Source organism: Salmo salar, chromosome 11 (assembly GCF_965601325.2).
Source record: "Salmo salar chromosome 11, fSalSal1, whole genome shotgun sequence".
NCBI classification, from domain to species: Eukaryota; Metazoa; Chordata; class Actinopteri; order Salmoniformes; family Salmonidae; genus Salmo; species Salmo salar.
The window spans coordinates 92,607,634-92,627,902 of record NC_138301.1 but is presented as its reverse complement, the minus strand read 5'-3'; positions in this window follow the sequence as shown (position 1 = coordinate 92,627,902).

Here is a 20,269-nt window from a genome sequence, read left to right as displayed (position 1 = left end):
ACTAGAACATAACATAGAAAAACTAAACTAGAAAACCCCCGTCATGCCCTGACCTACTCTACCATAGAAAATAACAGCTTTCTATGGTCAGGACGTGACAGTACCCCCCCCCCCAAAGTTGCGGACTCCGAATGCACCAACACAAAACCCCCACAAAAATGGGAGGGTATGGGAGGGTGACAAATGTCTATGGCGGCTCTGGTGTAGTACGCAGAACCTTCTCATCCCGCGGATCCTCCAGCAGAGGAGGCGGCTCCGGTTCTGGGCGTAACGCCCGCTCTGCCCGCTGATCCCTCCACTTTTGTGTCACCGGACCATGGATCATCACCGGAGGTTCTGGACTGCAGACCGCCGCTGGAGACTCTGGACTGCAGACCGCCGCTGGAGACTCTGGACTGCAAATGCCCACTGGAGGCCTGATGCGTGGGGCTGGCACAGGTGGCGCCAGACTGGTGACACGCACCTCAGGGCGAGTGCGAGGAGCAGGAATAGGACACCCCAGACTGGGCAGACGCACTGGAGGCCTGATGCGTGGGGCTGGCACAGGTGGCGTCAGACTGGTAACACACACCTCAGGGCGAGTGCGGGGAGCAGGAACAGGACTAGCAGTATTCATAACAAATCAAGTCAACAATCTGCTGGCAAATCCTTTTCAATCCTTGTCATATGAAGAGAAATTATAGATAAAACATATTGGTGCTCATCGGCCATTGGACATAAACATTACACAACAAGTTGTAAATCGCAAATTCAACAATGAGTCATTTGGAAGGAATCACTGCAAGCTTTGGAAAGCAATCACTAGCCTGCTATTCAGCAGAGACGGTGTGTGGTCCAAGTCTAGGTTTAAGGGTCTCTTTTCCAACCTTAAAAGGATAAATATTCACTCGCAACACACCATGGGCCAGAAAAAGGTTGAATACATTGGTCATGCTATCAATCCAGCATAACTTCTGCCACATTCAAAACAACTGGAGAGTCAGAAGTGGGAAATCTCAGACTTGAGTGAGTTAAAGACAACTGGGAACTCTGAAAGAAACTTGCTCCGACTGGGAAAATACGTTTTGAACAATAATCCAACAATTCCAAGTCGGGAACTCTTTCTAGAGCTCCGACCTGACCTTGTTTTTTCCATATTCCCATTTCCAGAGAATGCCAGACTAATGATAAAGTTTGATGACAAAATTTGCCCACAATAAGGAACGCCGCACCACCTTCCTGTTCAAGTGAGCACAGCACAAGGTGAGTCCAAAAAATGTATTGTATACTGCTGCATAAATTCTGTGATATGCCAGGGAGTTATGTATACTGTAGCTAAGAAAGTAATGCTAAGTGTATGTTGTGTAGTAAGCTGTTAGTAGCCCATGTGCCTCACCCTAATAATTTGTTCCCTTTGCCCCTCATAACTTAGCCTACTGTTCTGACTTAGTGGTGCACATGTAGCTTATAGCCTGTTTTAGAGAAATGTAATCATTGAATATTGTAAGAGCTTTCATTGTGTGCTTATATGCCCCCTTTATTTATCCTACACTTCTGACTTGGTGTACAGGGACAATACTGCATGAACAGCCCATGTTCTGAATTTAAAAAGTGCTGAGCAAGTAGTTATATTTCACTACGTCTGTCCATTAATGTCTTAATCGAAATGACGGATTGCCTCTTATCCACTCGTCATTCCCTTATGCCATAGTTTGTACATATCAATTGTCAGTACAAACCACATTTGTTGAAGCAAGTCAGCCATATCAGCAATGTTTTTTGAAAAGGCAGTAAATGAGGCTGAATGAACTGTTTCGCTGCCAGACAAGGCTCAGCTGATAGCCACGTGTATAGGTGGAAAGGATTCCCTTTATGTTGCTGAAAAGAAAGCTCTGTTGTTGGGACAGCTTTATGTGAGCCCTAACAGTTTGTGGTCACTGTTTGTCACCATTATAGTGCAATGAATGTATTGTTTAATGTTGTGTTGTATAGTGGCTTTGCTGGCATGCATGTAAAACATTTTTGGGGAGTTTACCCCACCAAGATTTACATGGCACAATCGCCACTGGTGGGCAGTGGATATGATGAATATGTTAGGTTCTCAAAAAAGGCCCAGGGGTGATTCTTTGATGCTGGCCAGGGCAACATGGGCTTCAGTCTCATATTTACACAAGCTAACAGCTCTCCACTTCTAGATCAGTCAGCCCCTCTGAATCAAGCAGGCCACAGCCAGAGCAGACATACCACAACCAGCCCACATACACTGAATAACTGACCAGAAACAGAGTACGAATCAACATGGTCATTTTATATATCATGAATATTGATAGAGGGGAAAAGGTCACCCTGAGCTAGGGAATGCGACGGATTTGAGATGTTTCACTTTTTAATTGCGTTCCGGCAAAATGGTGCCCTCCCAGAAAGGTTGCCTCACAGTAATTTAATTCTATCAGGGCTGACTCTGTCCACTGCGTTGGTGAAGGGAATTCTATGTTAACAGAATGATGCTGAGATTCAGATTTTTCACTTTAAAATGTATGTGAAACAAAAACCAATGATTATAAAGTTAAACCAAAAAATACAACGCTTTGAACATGGACTACTTTTAACAATTTCCACTGAAATGTTTAAAGTGCAAAATCTGAGTCTCAGCATTAGTCTGTTACCATGGATTGCCCTGAGGATAAATATCTTTATTAATCTAGAGTGCCAGCACCAAAGGACACAATTAACTGTGGAAAGGTGTTCTATCTTTATTCATTAGCATCATACAACTCTCTAATTGTTTGAAATAAATGAACACTCAAAGCAATATGTCCCATATGTAGCCCTGCCATGCATGCAAACAAAACATCAATAAGAATGTTTAAGATAGAGCAGAAGAATTTGTTGAAATTATTAAAGTGAAAAATGTGTTGAAATTATTAAATAAAAGAAAATTGATTATATTCTGAAAATATCTCAGTTCTTTTCCAGACCGCAAAGAGTGTCATGAATGCGATACGACCACTTTTGTCTCCTTGAGTTTATTTGCTTATCTGTTCCTCTGCCTTTCATTTGCAGAGGCATTGATGGGGTCGGTCTTAGCAGGAGCTATTGGACATCAATAGAGGAAGCGGTCAAAAGGTCTAACCTCGGTGGAGCAGATAGACAGAGTGTATACACCACAGCCAAAGTCTCAGAGTTTTAAAACTTATATCAAGTAGCAAAGTCGTCATAAGCTAACAGACATAGTATTACAGACATACTTTGCAGATTCTAACACACAAATACTTAACATTTGTTTATTCATTTTTGTTGGAGATCATCCCCCCCTTAAAGACTATGGCCGTCTCTGAAATATACCTTGCCTAATACACTATAAATGCAAAATTATGTGGACACCCCTTCAAATTAGTTGATTCGGCACGTAGCCATGCAATCTCCATTGACGTACATTGGACTTACTGGAGAGCTCAGTAACTTTCAACGTGGTACCGTCATAGGATGCCACCTTTCCAACCAGTCAGTTTGTCAAATTTCTGTCCTGCTAGAGCTGCTCCAGTCAACTATAAGTGCTGTTTTTGTGAAGCGGAAAGGTCTAGGAGAAACAACAGTTCAGCCGTGAAGTGGTAGGCCACACAAGCTCACAGAACGGGATCGCCGTTTGCTGAAGTGTGTAGCGTGTAAAAATCGTCTGTCCTCGGTTGCAACACTCACTACCAAGTTCTAAACTGCCTCTGGAAGCAAAGTCAGCACAATAACTGCTCGTTGAGAAATTAATGAAATGGGTTTCCATGGCCAAGCAGTCGCACAAAAGTCTTAGATCACTATGTGCAATGCCAAGCGTCGGCTGGAGTGGTGTAAAAGCGCGCCGCCATTGGACTTTGGAGCAGTGGAAACACATTCCCTGGAGTGACGAATCACGCGTCACCATCTGGCAGTCCGACGGCTCAACAACGGCTCAGCCGCGATGCTGAAGCCGAGTGCTGAAGCCGAGTGCTGAAGTACCATACAGAAATAGTTTGTCGAGATCAGTGTGGATGAACTTGACTGGCCTGAACAGAGCCCTGGCCTTAACCCCATGAAACACCTTTAGGATGAATTGGAATACCAACTGTGAGCCAGGCCTAATCACGCAGGATCAGTGCCCAACGTCAATAATGAATGGAAGCAAGACGTTCCATTCAGTTCTGAGAACTATATCAGTTCTGAGAACTATATGTTACTTACAGGCACTGAGCTAATCAATAATGTATTCTGCCTATTGCTTGACTTCAACATATAATTAAACAATTGATCTAAAAAAAACAGATTTTCCCTAACGATAAATACCCCTACAAATATGTCAATTTATTATAATAGAAATAAGAATTCACACGAGATGAGCTGTAGCCTGCACGTAGCCTTCATAAGGTATAATGTAGGTACAGTATGTTACTGTATTGTATACAAACACCACTTCCAGCTGCCCCCTGGCGGCAATTATAAATATTTCTTAATGTATTCAAATCCTTTTGCTGCAGGATTATTTTCCTCCTGTGATGAAAGGGGTCAAATTCAGATCTGACATCTGTAAAACCTTCCAACATCTTTCTGGGAATGGTGCAGGATAGTTGCTTGGCTTTGGAACATTCTCAGCACATTTAAAGAACTTGACAAAAAACCTAAGAATCCTATTTTAAAACATTACATTCTCAGAACGTGAAGAGAACTTTTCAGAAAAACCAATACAAAACTTCGATAACGTACAGAGAACATTTTAAGAATGTTTTTTTAAAAACATATACCATACATTCCATTCTCAGCATCAAAACAACTTGCTCTATCCTCTATCTTGTTAAGTGTATTCACTTGTATTCACATCTTAATGGTGTTGTCTTCGCCTAAAGAATCCCTCATCCTCGGTTACCCCTGGCTAAGCCTTCACGACCCTGCTGTCATGGTCTCCCGCCTGTTTTAAGAACTGCTTCAACCTACCCTGTCGAGCCACCTCTGTAGAAGGATCGGAGTCTGCCATCCCAACTCACATCCCTCCTGTATATGCCCAGTTCCTGAGTGTCTTCAGCAAGAAAAAGGCGTCCATTCTGCCCCCTCATCGCTCGGAGGACTGAGCGATCGACCTCCTTCCTGGGGCATCACCCCCTAAGGGTTGGATTTACCCCTTGTCCATCCCAGAGCATGAGGTATGGACACCAATATAGAAGAGGCCCTCGACATGGGGTTCATCCATGTCTCCGGCTGCATCCAGTTTCTTTTTTGTGAAAAAAGGATGGTAGTCTCCGTCCCTGCATAGATTACCGACCCCTCAATGACCGTATCATCAAGAATCGCTTCCCTCTTCCTCTGATTCCGGCTACACTATAACAAGTTGGACAGGCTACCATCTACTCCAACTGGACCTACGTAGTGCTTACAACCTGGTCCTTATCCGACGTGGGGATGAATGGAAGACAGCCTTCATCACAGCTAGGGGTCACTGTGAATACATGGTTATGCCCTATGGTCTCACCAATTCTACAATGTTTCCTAGGATTTTCCAACTACCGCCGGTTCATCCGTAACTGCAGCAGCACAACCGCTCCTCTCTCAGCTTTCACCAGTCAAAACCCGTACCCTCCAATGGCCCGACACCGCCCTTACTGCATTTGAGACCTTGAAATGCCTCTTCACCTTTGCACCCATCCTTAGACAGCTAGATCCTACCCTTCCTTTTGTTCTGGAGGTTGATGCATCCAAGGTCGGCGTAAGAGCGATTCTCTCTCAGGGGGTAGTGACACCTCCCAAATTACACCAATGTGGCTTATTTTTTTTAAAACTTTATTTAACCAGGTAGGCTAGTTGAGAACAAGTTCTCATTTACAAATGCGACCTGGCCAAGATAAAGAAAAGCAGTGCGACACAAACAACAACACAGAGTTACACATGGAATAAACAAGCGCACAGTCAATAAGACAATATAAAAATAGAAAGTCTATATACAGTGTGTGCAAATGGCGTGAGTAGGTAAAGCAATAAATAGGCCATAGTAGTGAGGTTCACCAACTACTTCTTAGACCGAGTTCAGTGTGTCAAATTGGAGGCCTGTGGTCCGGACCTCTGGCAGTCTCTTGAGTCATTTGAGAAACCAAGGCTGTTGATTCTGCCGATAAGAATACGGTGATTGACAGAGTCGAAAGCCTTGGCCAGGTCGATGAAGACGGCTGCACAGTACAATCTTTTATCGATGGCAGTTATGATATCGTTTAGTACCTTGAGCGTGGCTGAAGTGCACCCGTGACCAGCTCGGTAACCGGATTGCACAGCGGAAAAGGTACGGTGGGATTCAAAATGGTCAGTAATCTGTTTATTAACTTGGCTTTCGAAGACTTTAGAAAGGCAGGGCAGGATGGATATAGGTCTATAACAGTTTGGGACTAGAGTGTCACCCCCTTTCAAGAGGGGGATGACCGCGGCATCTTTCCAATCTTTAGGGATCTCAGATGATACGAAAGAGAGGTTGAACAGACTGGTAATAGGGGTTGCAACAATGGCGGCAGATCATTTTAGAAAGAGAGGCTCCAAATTGTCTAGCCCAGCTGATTTGTACGGGTCCAGGTTTTGTAGCTCTTTCAGAACATCTGCTATCTGGATTTGGGTGAAGGAGAAGATGGGGAGGCTTGGGCAAGTAGCTGCGGGGGGTACGGAGCTGTTGGCCGGGGTTGGGGGAGCCAGGAGGAAAGCATGGCCAGCCGAAGAGAAATGCTTATTGAAATTCTCGATTATCGTGGCTTTATCGGTGGTGACAGTGTTACCTAGCCCCAGTGCATTGGGTAGCTGGGAGAAGGTGCTCTTGTTCTCCATTGACTTTACAGTGTCCCAAAACGTTTTGGAGTTAGAGCTACAGGATGCAAATTTCTGTTTGAAAAAGCTAGCTTTTGCTTTCCTGACTAATTGCAGTTTTCAAGAAACTGTCACCTGCTGAGAGGAACTATGACATCGGGAACCGAGATTTCCACTGGTTAGAGGGAGCTCATCACCCATTCCTTGTCCTTACCGATCACCACAATTTGGGGTGCTTAAGAAGTGCTAAGAGGCTCAACCCCAGACAGGCTCACTAGGCACTCTTCTTCACCCGCTTCAACTTCACCAGCTTCAACTTCACCATCACCTATCTGCCTGGCAAGAAAAATGTGAAGGCTGATTCCTTATCCCGTCTATTTGACTCCCCTTCCTCTAACCCAGCTCCCGAGCCCATCCTGCCTCCGTTTTGTGTCGTGGGACCCATACAGTGGGAAATCCAATCAGCCGTCCAAGAGGCCCTACGCCTCGACCCAGCACCGCGTGACACCCCTGCAGGCAAGACATACAGTGGTTACTCATACTGCGGCACAACCTGCGCGCTGCTGCAGCATTCTGTGGCACGTCATTTAATTCTCAGCCATGCATCTTTGAGAAGCATTTGATAGTATTCCGTATTGGCATTACCAGATAATTTAAAATCTTTTCTGTACTAACATAGTATATAGGATTGAGTTTAAGAAATTTGGCTTAATTAATTTGATTAATTATGGTGTTTCCATTCAGAGAAATTGTCAGTTTGTAAATTGAGACCGTTCCGCTCTCGGAGCGCACACTGGACGTTCGGGCCGAGGAGTAGGGTTGATTTGAGCATTCTGGCCTTAGAACGGCAGTCAAGCACCCAAGCTAACGTTGGCTAGCTACTTCCAGACACAAATGAGACCACTCTGACCATTTTACTCGCCCTAGCAGAGCTGGTAAGGCAGTTTCATGTTAACCAGAGCATTGGTGACTGTAAATGTGCAGCTGGAAACAATTTAATTACACTTTTTTTCCTGACCGGCCATATTCAAAGGGTGTTGTGCGCTGGTAAAGTAATTATTCTGCGCTTTTGTACATTTAGACGAGCATGCCCTGAAATCCGTGTAGATAGTAGGCTGGACACATGACATTTTTAACAACGTTCTTTCTGATAACTAGTTCATTGCATCTGCCGTGACAATGAGACCTGCTCACATTGTTTTATAGTTAAAATGTAAACGACAAAAATAATATTGGAACTTTGCGGTCTTCCCATTGTTTCCTATGGGGGAAATATAGGCGTGTCTGTGTATTTCGCCAAATATCTTGCAATGTTTATATTTAGATTTTTTTTAAGTCGGGTGTAACCAGTGTGAAATGGCTAGCTAATTAGCGGGGTGCACTAATAGCGTTTCAATCGGTGACATCACTCGCTCTGAGACCTTGAAGTAGTTGTTCCCCTTGCTCTGCAAGGGCCGCTGCTTTTGTGGTGCTATGGGTAATGATGCTTCGAGGGTAGCTGTCTATGTGTGCAGCGGGCACCTGGTTCGAGCCCAGGTAAGGGCGAGGAGAGGGACGGAAACAAAACTGTTACATGGGCACCATTTTAATCAGGAGAAACTCCTCTTTGTAATTATGCAAGTTTGGGCAGCAAGCTCGTTTGTCATCGATTGCTAGACCAGAAAAAGTCTACGTTTTTATTTTTTCCCTACTTTTTCATTACACAGACATAAGCACAGTTGACACCATCGAGGTGCGGATGTTTACTTTCTACACAAGTTGTTTTTTCCCAGTTTCGTCTGACGAACAGATTGTAGTGGTAAAATAAAAAGGGATACATTTTTTATGGATTCTAAGCATTACTCCAGTCTCAACATGCTCTGCGAACGTTCGATTCCATTAATTTGCTATGGGCTCGCGCTAGTGTTCCAGTTTAGCCAACGTTCTGAAGCCATTTTTCAGCCTTGGGTGAATTTTGACTCGTTCTAATGTCCAGCCTATAGAAAGCCAGAGCAAATTTAAAAAAGCACCCGAATGTCCATTGAGAAAGCATAACGACTATACCATTTAGCTAAGCTAAGAATGACGAGAATAATCAAGTCATTAAACGTTGGGTAGTTAGATAGCCTATAATTAATATACTGGCAAGTTTGATGTATTACTAACTTTAGGTAGCTAGCTAACATACCGGTACATACTGCTGTAATGATATACTATGTGGTTTGTAAAGCCCAGCGTAGCTAACACATTTTCAGCCAACTTAACATGTAAGGTAACTTATTTGAAAAGTCATTACTTTATTACATTGAGTAGCATGTTACCCCTTGGTCATTAGGGCAAATCTGGTCTGTGATAGCAGGGAGGTTTTTCACACCTAGCTTGGCTATTAGACCATTCTTTAGTAAAGGTTGAATAGTCTATTGTTCAGCTATTAGCCCTCCTCCCCAAGTTGCAACAATTTGCTGTTCCCATCTCATTCCTTTCCCTCTTCCACGTGTTATCATTCTGCTCCTGAGTGGCTCGCTTGTGGGCGTGCTGGCAGGACATGGCAGCATCTTCTGTTGTGCGTCAAGAATTCTGCATACAGTAGCACGTTTGTATGAAGGTGTGGTTATTCACAGGCAATTGTTATATGCTATGGAGGTACATTTGTGTCTTTTTGTCGAGAGCAAAACCTTTTTTATTTTCAATCAAAAATAATTGTTCTGAAAGCAACTGTTTTCCGACACAAAAGATGTCAAAGCGGACACCGACGAAGATGGCATGTCAGGTAAGCAGCGCTGGGCTGTATTGACGTATCCTAAAAATGACATCTGCTGCTTTCGATTGAACGGTCATATCTCAGTTATTGTTTTCATATCTATAAAAAAAGCTGTTTCTTTACTTTCAGAGAGCGAGCTGACCAAGGGGTCGAAAATGTAGATATTGCCAGATGTTCACTGTCCGAGGAACAGGCCGTGGAAGCTTTGTTGCTGGCAAAGGTGTCCATAACCAGAGTTAATTAAACTGTTCTGTGTTATTTTTCTCCATCTCTGCCTGTCTTGTTGTACATGGAACCTGTCTCACATGCATTCATTAAAAAACCCTTAAGATGTCAGTTGCTAATTTTCAGATTTACACCACATAAACACAGCCATTTTCACTGGACTATCTGTTGCTGCCAAGTCATGATTTCCCTGGGGGTTAGCCTTGCAATAACCAAGTGGTGAGACACATAGCCCTCTATATTTAAATGTTTCAGGTACACTCCGATAGGTGTCTGCGTCACATACAGTATCTTCTATTGACATTATCTTCTATTGTTTGTCCTCATGTGTCTGTTTTTCAGCATAAAGTACTCTGTAGCCACTTAGTGTGGACACCAGGTGAGACCACACACACACAATAACAGTCTCTCTTCACTTCATCCCTCTCCCCCTTCTCCCTGAATCCTTTAGGTTATATCAGCTGTTTTGGTGAACCCCTCCCGCATCTGAACTGGCTGACACAGAGGGCACAGCATGATCATAGGTGAGATGTCACTTGGTCGGGTCAACAGGAAGTATTATTAAAGAGATGCTTTACATTGAAATACAGACAGAGATGTAGTAGTCCCAGAGTTAATGATCCAAGGTCAGTTTTGCATTTCACCTAATGATTTAAGATGACTGACCGTGTTAGAATAAAAAAACAAAGCTTAATCATGCTCTCTCTCAATCCATCTGTCACTCATCTGCAGGTATGTTTCGATGTGAGAGAAGAAGCCAGTCCTGTCATCGCCACCTCACCCACTCTTAAGATAAAAGTTCAGTCCCCGGTTCAATGGTCCCTTCAAAATAACACACCGCATCAATCCTGATACCTACCGTCTCCAGTTGCCATGCCATTACCGGATCTCCTCATCCTTCCATGTATCCCTTCACAAGCCTGTGAGGTACAGCCTTCTCCATCCTCCAGTGGCACACCTCAGCGCACACCCCGTTTGACAGCCGGCGGTGCACCGGCTTATTCCGTCCAAGCCCTCCTTGACTCCAAGCGCCTGGGTGGTCGCATCCACTACCTGGTGGATTGGGAGGGGTACGGACCCCAAGAACGGTCCTGGGTCCCCGCCCAGGACATCCTCAACCCAGCCATGATCCTGGCTTTCCAATGTAACCGTCCTTACCGCCCAGCTTCTCACCCCTGGGGGATGCCCCCTGCTCAGCTTCCTAGGCCGTTAAGAGCCACCTATGGGGGACGGGGGGAAGGGGTACTGTAACGTCTGCTTCCAACTCACACTGTCAAACACGTAAATCCCCTGAACGCAGCCCACTTTCCAGCTCACACTCTCAAACAAATAGATTCTCATACCGCAGCTCACTCTCCAGATCCCAATCATCTGTTCACACACCGGTATGTCATTATCACACACTATTTAGTTCAGTTCTTTGCACCCCATCATTGTGAGCTATTGTTTGTTTTGTGACACACTTCTATTCGGAGCTCTGTTTTTCCGGTAATTTAATCCTCCAGTGTATGATAGTTTTTGCCTGCCCTACTAATGATGCCTTTTGCCTATTCCCTGCCTGTACTTTAGCCTATCGGCTTTCCTGTTATCAACCTATTGCCCGATCTCCCGGATGACGTTACTAGCCTTTCCCTGCCTGTACTGTTGCCTTTTTGGACCCCTGTGTATGACCTTCTGCCTGTCCCTGGACCCAGCTACCTGCCTCCTCCTGTGGTCCTTTACAATAAACACCTGCTGCGCCCTGTTCTTGAAACCAGCTCTCTGTCTCCCATCGTGTTCATTACACTGATCTGGAGGACGTTGGAGTCAGAAATGATCCATGTTTACACACAGAGACATCCTCAATGCTCTTATACAGACTGCTGGAAACAGTTATTTATACAGTACAGAGTTGTCTTTGTACATAATTCATTTATAGACACTGAATTTATTACCTTTGACTCAGACAAACTAACAACTTGCTGTAGCAGCCCATTTGTTTCTGTGCAACCAAAACACCACATATTACTTTTCACAAAATCTCTTTCCCCATCCGCTGCCTCCTTTATTCCAGGCTACTAATTGGCCTGGAATTGAATGCCTCAAATTAGTATTGGTCTGGGAAGATAATTGGTCTGAGTTTTAGGGCAGTGCCAAATAATGCATTTGCTTTATAAGGAAAGATAAAAAGAGAGAAGGAGAGAGGGGAATGTACAGAGAAAAACAGAGAGAGGGAGGGGATTGGGCAATGGAGATACACCAGAGGTAGATTGAAACGCTTCTCTCATGTTCTCCATGTCCCACAACCTCTCTGTCTATGTGTTTGCCAGCTGATGAGTCCAGTTCTTGTTCATCCTCCTCCTTTGATGGTCACTATGTGATGCTTCAAGATCAAAAAGGAAGCCTTCTTCAGCCATCAATGATCTCAATTTGTGTGTTCCGCCCACACCATATGTGCTGGATTACCGTGCTCACTCAAGGACACGTCTGTCCAAAGGCTCTGGCTTCCACGCAACACAGAGGTTCTTGTTGAAGCCTGCCAGGTACACAGATGGTGAGGCAGAGAGACAAAATGGCCACTCTGTTACTCCCTGGCACCTGTTATTCAAGATGGACAGGTTGGAGTCGTTGTGAATCACAGGACAAAAGCCCAATCAACTCCACCACGAAACATACAGGACATATATGACAAGAAAAGGATAACCTGTCTTAATGTCTCTCACATTGTAGCGCCATGGGGGAAATGTCCATATGTATGCCTGTATATGACACTATTAGAACTATCACCACGTAAAGACAACAGATGGTCCACACCCATAAATATACTAACTCTATTGGTAAAACTGCACACCATCACAGAGGTCACAATCAATCAAGTAGACAGCTAGCTTGAACATACCATATTGTACTAATGTAATCCCATCTACGGTGGATGTAACTGTATCCACCCTGATTTTCATCATGCTCCCACTGCTTGTCCATCTCTCACGGGGCTCAGGGGACATGACCGGCCTCAGAATGGCTTCTTTGATTCCTCACTCTGGGCAGAACTCGCTGGGTGAACTGAGGAGAGAGGAGACAAAGGGCTGTCTACTTGGAAGGTAAAGGGGGAAAGAGAGATGAGCGACAGCCTGAGATGGGAAAGGAGAGAGAGGTGGGAAGAGAAAGGTAATGGATAGAGAAAGAAAAGAGAGAGAGTGAGAGAGAGATAGAAAGGGGAGAGAGACAAATAGAAAGAAACTGAAAAAGAGAAAGAGAAAGAGAGAAAGGAAACGATAGATGGAAACATGTATACACAGTTCCTTCAGAAAGTATTCATACGTACTTCACATTTTGTTGTGCTACAGCCTGAATTCAAAATGGAATATATCTTAGAGATATAAGAAACATCAGGAAACATTTGTAAAATACTTTTTCTACATTTATTTAAGCCCTTATTTTTGGCACTGAACAGTCTCCATAATACTTCCATAAATTTTTTTCAACTGATACCGGGGGACCTTCATACAAATCTTGTGAGGCCTGTTAACGTCCTAGAGCAAATTACATGTATGAGAGTCTCACCTTTCCACAGAGGGGCCATACTAGTGTGTAGCCCAAACTGTTTGGATGCTACAGACAGAAGTTGGCAGATCGGCTGTATCGAATTTAGACGAGTACCAAGACTCTTGTGGGGGTCGTAGAGCAAAACGGAGACGACCATCGTGTTCGGTCATGATAGTTCGGACGCTACAGACGATTTTGTAAGAATACTGATTTTTCGGGATGTCTCATTGGCTGACAAACACCGCTCTAGCTCGGTCAACTTTCACCGCAGATGCGGAAGTGCGACATAGGCGGATGCAGTGGATTGAGAAGCATCCAATGCAAAAAACAGATATCACTAGCTTAAACTGACAGATTTTTAAAATATATATTTTTTAATGCTAATTATATTCCACAGGGACACGGGCATCAACGTTAGGGGGTTACGTCCCTTAAAGCTTTGCACACCTGGACTGTACAATATTTGCACATTATTATTTTTATAATTCGTCAAACTCTGTCAAGCTCTGGGGCAGCAGGTAGCCTAGTATCCTAAAAAAAATCCCTAGTACTTGCTCATGACAATTATACCCATAAATCAAATCACATTTTATTGGTTGCATACACAAATTTAGCAGACGTTATTGCGGGTGTAGTGAAATGCATGCAGTCACCACCATGTTTGAAAATATGAAGAGTGGTACTCAGTTATGTGTTGTGTTGTATTTGCCCCAAACCTAACACTTTGTATTCAGGACATAATGTTAATTTCTTTGCCACATTTTTAGCAGTTTTACTTTAGTGCCTTATTGCAAAAAAAATCATGTATTCTGTACAGGTTTCTTTCTTTTCATTCTGTCATTTACATTAGTATTGTGGAGTAACTACAATGTTGTTAATCCATACTCAGGTTTTTCCTGTTACAGCCATTAAACTCTGTAACTGTTTTAAAGACACCATTGGCCTCATTGTGAAATCCCTGAGCTGTTTCCTTCCTCTCCGGTAACTGAGTTAGGATTGACGCCTGTATCTTTGTAGTGACTGGGTGTATTGATACACCATCCAATGTGTAATTAATAACTTCACCATGCTCACAAGGATATTCAATATCTGTTTTTTCACCCATCTACCAATAGGTGCCTTTCTTTACGTGGCATTGGAAAACCTCCCTGGTCTTTGTGGTTGAATCTATGTTTAAAATTCACTGCTCGACTGAGGGACATTATAGATAATAGTATCTGTGGGGTCCAGAGATGAGGTAGTCATTACATTTTTTTAAATCTTAAACAGCAAGTGTATAAGCAGCAAGTGATGTCTGCTAAATAATCAAGTTGATGACGCAGTCATATAGCCTCAGCACCTCCATAATGCTGAGTGACTCACTCATTCATGGCTTTGGATCAAAATAAATACGTTTCAACATTCTTTCTGATAGTCTTTAATAAAGAAATGTTTTGGTTATCCTGACCTGGATACCATGTATTGTAGTCCCTAAAAGGAAAAATGTTATCACCTTCTCTTGCACATGTCATTTTCCAGATTTGCCCTAAAGAAAAATGCCCCTTGGATATTAATTTAGAATCCTCCAATCCTCTAAATGTAATTATTGGTGGAGAGCCATATAGTTTAAATTGCAAAATAGTTGGGAAGAAATTTGATGGCACATGGTTTATGAATTGACACCCAATTTTCAGTTCCTCCTGAAAGCGATAACAGTCAGATTTTATGCATTAATTAATTAAATTGCTTAATTAATTAAATAGCTGTCATGTTGTGGTTCCTCTGATGAAGGTGCCCATGGGCCTATTTATATAATGAATATGAATTCGGAGGGCAGAAATTAAATATTAAAGATTACAACCGCTCACTTTCGGTTATTTGAAAATGAAATTATCTACAGAATATCGTTTATTTTTTAAACAAAGACTTGAAAATGAGATTGTGAACTCTGCAAACAACGTTTCCAGTCCGAGAATGAGAATGTTAAATGTCTGTAATTAATACATTAATTCAATACATTGGAATACAAAATAAGCCATCCATCCACCCATTATTGGCTATTAGCAGGACAATAGACTCTTGCCAAGAAGGAGGGTAGGGGGAGAATTGTATCGTTACGGATTAATGTTTTCAGTTGATGCCAAACACGTTCGATCGGGTTTAACCTCTTGGGGCTAGGTGGGACGCTAGCGTGCCACCCGTGGTGCACTCCATCAACAGCAGGTGCATTTCAAGAGCGGCAAATTTGAATCCAAATAAATGTCAAAATTCTAATTTTTCAAAAATACAACTATTTTACACCATTTGAAAGATAAACATCTCCTTAATCTAACCACGTTTTACGATTTCAAAAAGGTTTTACGGCGAAAGCATAAATTTAGAGTATGTTAGGACAGTACATTTACAAGAGTTGTGTGTAATGTTTTGTCAAGTCAAAGACAGGGTCACCAAAACCATAAAACCAGCTAAAATGATGCACTAACCTTTTACAATCTCCATCAGATGACACTCCTAGGACATTATGTTAGACAATGCATGCATTTTTAGTTCTATCAAGTTCATATTTATATCCAAAAACAGCGTTTTACTATGGCATTGATGTTGAGGAAATCGTTTCCCTCCAATAACCGGCAGTCAAGTCAACACCACAAATTAAATAATTAAAATTAGAAAACATTGGTAAAATATTATATTGTCATTTAAAGAATTATAGATTTACATCTCTTGAACGCAATCAACTTGCCAGATTTAAAAATAACCTTACTGGGAAATCACACTTTGCAATAATCTGAGCACTGCGCCCAGAAAAATACGCGTTGCGATACAGACTAGACGTCATGTTGGGGAGATCTAAAATCGAAAATACTATGTAAATAATCCATTACCTTTGATTCTCTTCATCAGATGTCACTTCCAGGTATCACAGGTCCATAACGAATGTAGTTTTGTTCAAAAAAGCTCATCATTTATGTCCAAAAATCTCCGTCTCGTTAGCACATGATGTAAGCCAGCCGGACTTCTCGTCATGAACGAGGGGAAAAAATATATTTCCGTTCGTTCAAACATGTCAAACGTTGTATAGCATAAATCATTAGGGCCTTTTTTAACCAGAACATGAATAATATTCAAGGTGGACGAATGCATACTCTTTTATAACGTATTGGAACGAGGGTACCCAACATGAACTCGCGCGCCAGGTGTCTAATGGGACATCATCGTTCCATGGCTCTTGTTCGGTCAGATCTCCCTCCAGAAGACTCAAAACACTTTGTAAAGGCTGGTGACATCTAGTGGAAGCAATAGGAAGTGCCAAAATATTCCTAAGCCCCTGTGTTTTTCAATGGGATAGGTTTAAAGTCAATACAACACATCAGGTATCCACTTCCTGTCAGAAAATGTCTCAGGGTTTTGCCTGCCAAATGAGTTCTGTTATACTCACAGACACCATTCAAACAGTTTTGGAAACTTTAGAGTGTTTTCTATCCATATATAATAAGTATATGCATATTCTAGTTACTGGGTAGGATTAGTAACCAGATTAAATCGGGTACATTTTTTTTATCCAGACGTGCAAATGCTGCCCCCTAGACCCAACAGGTTAAATCAGGAGACCTTTTAGATATACTGTAGGCCTACCATAGGTGTTGCAGGTCTAAATGTATTTTTATTTTACCTTTATTTTACTACAATCCCATATACTATGTTCTTACAAAAAAATATTAAAATTCTCTAGTACAGCCAATATTACAAAAAGTAAAATGCTTGTCAAAGATGCCCTCTGGTGGTCAAACTAGCACAAACTAGCATTAATGGCAACAATGGCTGACACTAAAATAATGTGCCTTAGAATTCTGAGGCAGCCCGCAAGGTGTGCTGCAGTATGACGCAACTTTTACAGGAAGAACCACTGTATGTGTGGGATTAATTGATTAGTGGGATCAGGTATGTAGTGCTAGGGCAAAAACAGATATGTGCACCCCTTTGGGTCCCAGGACCAGGATTAAGAAACACATGCCTATAACATTTGTAATCTGAAAGTTATACCAATTTTGTTTTTGTCAAAACCCATGTAATCCCTTCCAGTGATAGCCTAGGGTTATTATCATTCCTGAGGCAGCTCTATTCAAAGTAACCCATATGTCGCAAAGCAGACAAGTATGTCAGCATGACCCCCTACAACCCACATCCCAGAGTGGAACAGTACACTACAGTACATTCTAATAACTAACACAGACACCAAACCACAGCACAGGTCTGTCTCTATCACGCCTGTTGTTGCTCTTCACTGGTTGCAGAATGTTGATTACATCCATTTCGCACTTTGCCGAAATGGAGAGATGAGGGCCAATCAGCATCTCGTCAGATGCCTGGCATCACCTCGCTCTATCCCCTCCGCTCACTTCACCCCTCTGCCCTCACCTCCCCTCACCTCGTCCCGTCTGAGTGAACACTTCATTATGCCCCGCTCCCAGCGCTCCACTTCATTTGGTCTCTGTGACCCCTGCACTGTGCTCCATTCGCTTTCATTTTACTCCTATATCTCTCGTTGCCGCCAAGCATGAACTGAAACACATTTAATAATGCATGAAATACAGAAATTAGAAAAAACAAGATATGTTATTTTTCACTTTTTCACAATGAACAAATTGAATTCCCCTCTCTGATATTCTGTTTTGCATGATAAGGAGTGAGCTATTTCAGAATGAAAAGAGTGCCATTGCAAAGGACTTTTGAATTAAAGAAACCAAGCGCTGTGACATGAGATTTCAAGGACAATGACTTATCATCTTTACATCATTGGAAACTTTTAGACGATAGTATTTGCATAGATTCTCGGTTCACAGCATGTAATGTAAGATGATTTTGAATATTTTATGTACACTACAATAGAAACCCTACTGCAGTTTCTGTTGATTCCCCATGTGACACCTGACCTATAGGGATGAAAATAAGAAACTGCTCCAAGAATATTGTAAAAGTTAAAAGGCAAGTCATGCATTTCCAATAAAGAAGAGACCTTGGGCAAAAAGCTCACGTTATTGATGTTAGAAACTGCCTGTAAGTGTTCAAAAGACCCTCCAAATAACACGAGGACAGTCATTTAGGAGATTATAGAGTAGGTTATGTTGGTATTTTATTGATGGCCTGTGGAAGAGGATATTGGGACAAAGCAGGACTTGGATAGGCAGCGAGACACATATAACCACACAGATTTGGGGCCCTGCAAGTTTACTGTCTGTGTCTCTCTTTGTGTGTCTCTCTCTCTCTCTCTGAATTCAATTAAATACAATTTAAGGGCTTTATTGGCATGGGAAACATATGTTTACATTGCCAAAGCAAGTGAAATAGATAATTAACAAAAGTGAAATAACAAAAAACTAATTAACAGTAAACATTACAAAATAAATGAACATAAATATGGGTTGTATTTACAATGGTGTTTGTTCTTCACTGGTTGCCCTTTTTTTGTGGCAAAAAGTCACACATTTTGCTGGTGTGATGGCACACTGTGGTATTCCACCCAATATATATGGGAGTTTATCAACATTGGATTTGTTTTTGAATTCTTTGTCGGTCTGTGTAATCTGAGGGAAATATGTGTCTCAAATATGGTCATACATTTGTCAGGAGGTTAGGAAGTGCAACTCTGTTTCTACCTCATTTTGTGGGCACTGTGCACATACTGTAGCCTGTCTTCTCTTGAGAGCCAGGTCTGTCTACGGCGGCCTTTCTCATTAGCAAGGCTATGCTCACTGAGTCTGTACATAGTCAAAGCTTTCCTTAATTATGGGTCAGTCACAGTGGTCAGGTAATCTGCCACTGTGTACTCTCTGTTTAGGGCCAAATAGCATTCTAGTTTGCTCAGTTTTTTTGTAAATTTTTTCTAATGTGTCAAGTAATTATCTTTTTGTTTTCTCATGATTGGGTTGGGTTCTGTTTGTGTTTGTGAACAGAGCCCCAGGACCAGCTTACTCTCTCCCTCTCTCTCTCTCCCTCTCTATGTGTGTGTCTCACTCTGTGTGTATCTCTTGCTCTTTGTGTCTCTCTCTGTGTCTCTGTCAAATCTAATTTTATTGGTCACATACACGTGTTTAGCAGATGTTATTGCAGGTGTGGCGAAATGCTTGTGTTTCTAACTCCGACAGTGCAGTAATATCTAACAAGTTACTGTATATCTAACAATTTCACAACATATACCCAATACACACAAATCTAAGTAAAGGAAAGGAATTAAGAGTACATAAATATATGGACGAGCAATGTCAGAGCTGCATAGTCTAAGATACAGTAGAATAGTATAGAATACAGTATATACATATGAGATTAGTAATGCAAGATATTTACATTTACATTTACATTTAAGTCATTTAGCAGACGCTCTTATCCAGAGCGACTTACAAATTGGTGCATTCACCTTATGATATCCAGTGGAACAACCACTTTACAATAGTGCATCTAAATCTTTTAAGGGGGGGGGGGTTTAGAAGGATTACTTTATCCTATCCTAGGTATTCCTTAAAGAGGTGGGGTTTCAGGTGTCTCCGGAAGGTGGTGATTGACTCCGCTGTCCTGGCGTCGTGAGGGAGCTTGTTCCACCATTGGGGTGCCAGAGCAGCGAGCAGTTTTGACTGGGCTGAGCGGGAACTGTGCTTCCTCAGAGGTAGGGGGGCCAGCAGGCCAGAGGTGGATGAACGCAGTGCCCTTGTTTGGGTGTAGGGCCTGATCAGAGCCTGAAGGTATGGAGGTGCCGTTCCCTTCACAGCTCCGTAGGCAATCACCATGGTCTTGTAGCGGATGCGAGCTTCAACTGGAAGCCAGTGGAGAGAGCGGAGGAGCGGGGTGACGTGAGAGAACTTGGGAAGGTTGAACACCAGACGGGCTGCGGCGTTCTGGATGAGTTGTAGGGGTTTAATGGCACAGGCAGGGAACCCAGCCAACAGCGAGTTGCAGTAATCCAGACGGGAGATGACAAGTGCCTGGATTAGGACCTGCGCCGCTTCCTGTGTGAGGCAGGGTCGT